Source organism: Alligator sinensis, unplaced genomic scaffold, assembly GCF_000455745.1.
Source record: "Alligator sinensis unplaced genomic scaffold, ASM45574v1 scaffold687_1, whole genome shotgun sequence".
NCBI classification, from domain to species: Eukaryota; Metazoa; Chordata; order Crocodylia; family Alligatoridae; genus Alligator; species Alligator sinensis.
In genome coordinates this window covers 293,378-296,214 of record NW_005842662.1, presented here as the reverse complement: position 1 = coordinate 296,214, position 2,837 = coordinate 293,378, and positions in this window count along the sequence as shown.

Genomic DNA, 2,837 nt, shown 5'->3' with positions numbered 1-2,837 from the left:
GTGCTGGTGAAGCATCCTCTCCACTCGAAGAGGCCCCTTCCCCTGGCGAAGCTAGTTTAAAGCCCACCATACGAGATCAGCCAACCTAGAGGAAAAGATACTTCTGCCATTAGGGGAGAGCTGAAGCCCATCTTACCCTATTAGGCTGGACTGAACTAATTTATGTTGCAGCAGGATAGTGCAGTATTATCCTGCTGCAGCTATTAGTACTATTTATAAGTACTAAAGTACGATGGTACTATTTACAAATACTATCCTGCTGCGGAGTAAAAAACGTGGCAGCAGCGCACATGTAGATGCTGCCCTGGCTGACTAGAGCCTGAAGGTACTGCAGTGTGGGGGCTGCCTGTCAGCTAGCCCCACACTGAAGCACCCTCGTGCCTCAGCCAGCCCCTCTGCAGCACATTGGGCGAGGAGACAGAGAGCTGAGGTGCCAGGCTCAACCCCCCCCCCCCCCCCCCCCACCCCCCCCCCCCCCCCCCCCCCCTCCTGAGACCTCCTGCCAGCTGGGGCTGCTCTACTCTGGCTCAGCATGCTGCGGCCCCCAGCACATGTAAAGATACGGTATCCAGGAGCAATAACCATTCACTAGTCTCCAGTGATTGTGGACAGGTTGCGATTATGGTCTTGTGACCTGATCTGGAGGCGACTCTCCCTCAGGTGCTGTGTAACTCCTGCTTGCCCAGGTAAATATAGAAACAGCTGGCAAGCAGGAGGGGCCCTTCTTAGCAAACACAGGGCAACCTAAGAGGTCTTGGCTATACCAGCTGGGCCATGAGATGACAGCAACATCAGAGAGAGATCAGAGCCATTTTATACCTTTAATTCCCGTGTGATAAAGCTGGTATTATGCCAGAACACATGACCTGGGCCAGCCTAAGGGAGAAAAATAGCTCCAGGCTCCCTTTGATGTTGTTCTCATCTGGGCTGTGGTATCTTGAGGGATCTCATTGCTCAGTCATGCCCCTTTGTACTTCCGACATGGCACCATGCAATAGGCAATGATCGCTGGTAGACAGACCCACAGCTGGGGAGTGGAGGCGGGGTGCTTATCTGTAGCAAGTCCTCCTACGTACTTAGAAAGGCTCCCGGCCTGAGGGCAGAGCAGCTGGAACAGGACAACTTCAAAGGGAGTTTGCAGCAATTTCATAGCTTAGGGTCCTGCGGCATGAAGTGTCCCTCATTTGCCTTTGAGGAGCCTATATACCGGAAAGAGCGCTGGGGCCACATGCTTTTGAATACCCTCTTCCTTGATCTGCCTTGGCATCTTGCTGAAGCCCTGGCCTATTTTGGGCCAGAGAGATCCTGCACCTTCCTTTTGCTGTTGGTCTCTTGCTTTTCCATGTCCAGGGTTACTTCTAAGAGGAGGCCTAGATAAACCCTAGAGTTGAGACCCCAACTTAGAGGGAAAGCCAAGATGACACTGGGAGAGAGGGACAGAGAGTGCGGCTTGTTCATGGGATACCTGTATATGCGCAGGGACATTTTTGGAGCTGTATGGAGATAGCGCTCCTAAATCCATGAGCAGTGCTGGATCATGTCTGTGCATCACATGGTGCATTTCAACTCGCTGTGCCAACTCCTCCTACACATCACTTCTCTTGCCATAGACAAGCAGGCATCCAAACAGCTTACAGCAAAACTACATACATACCATATCTACATGGGACACGGGGTTAGGATCTATACTATATCCTTTTGTTAAGGATATATCCTTTTGTAAAGGATAACAAAAAATTGTTTTTTAGATATATAGGGAGTAAAAGGAAGGCCCAGGGAGGAATAGGACCTCTACTAAATGGGCAGAAGCAATTGGTGATGGACAGGGGGGACAAGGCTGAACTCCTCAATGAGTTCTTTGCCTCAGTGTTCCTAAGCGAGGGGCAAGACAAGTCTCTCACTGGGATTGTAGAGAGACAATCTGCAGCAGGGCGCCAGACTACCAAGCGTAGAGCCTGAGATAGTGCAGAGTCACTTGGAGGAACTGGATGCCTTTAAGTCGGCAGGCCCAGATGAGCTCCACCCGAGGGTACTGAAGGCACTGTCCGACATCATTGCAGAGTCACCTCCATCCTTGGCAAAGTCTTTGAAAAAATTATCAAGGCTCACATTTGCAAGAGCCCGGCAGGACAAATTATGCTGAGGGGAAACCAGCATGGGTTCGTAGCAGGTAGATCGTGTCTGACTAATCTAGTCTCTTTTTATGACCAGGTTACAAAACGCCTGGATGCAGGAGTAGGGGTGGATGTCATATACTTAGACTTCAGGAAGGCCTTCGATACGGTATCCCACCCCATACTGGTGAACAAGTTAAGAGGCTGTGACTTGGATGACTACACAGTCCGGTGGGTGGCGAATTGGCTAGAGGGTCGAACCCAGAGAGTCTTAGTGAATGGGTCGGTATTGACCTGGAAGGGTGTGGGCAGTGAAGTCCTGCAAGACTCAGTCCTTGGACCGATACTCTTCAATGTCTTCATCAGCGACTTGGACGAGGGAGTGAAGTGTACTCTGTCCAAGTTTGCGGATAACACAAAACTGTGGGGAGAAGTGGACATGCCAGAGGGCAGGGAACAACTACAAGCAGACCTGGACAGGTTGGACATATGGGCAGAAAACAATAGAATGCAATTCAACAAGAAGAAATGCAAAGTGCTGCACCTAGGGAGGAAAAATGTCCAGCACACCTACAGCCTAGGGAATGACCTGCTGGGTGGCACGGAAGTGGAAAGGGATCTTGGAGTCCTAGCAGAGACACCAAGATGAACATGAGTTGGCAGTGTGACGAAGCCATCAAAAAAGCCAATGGCACTTTATCGTGCATCAACAGATGCATGACA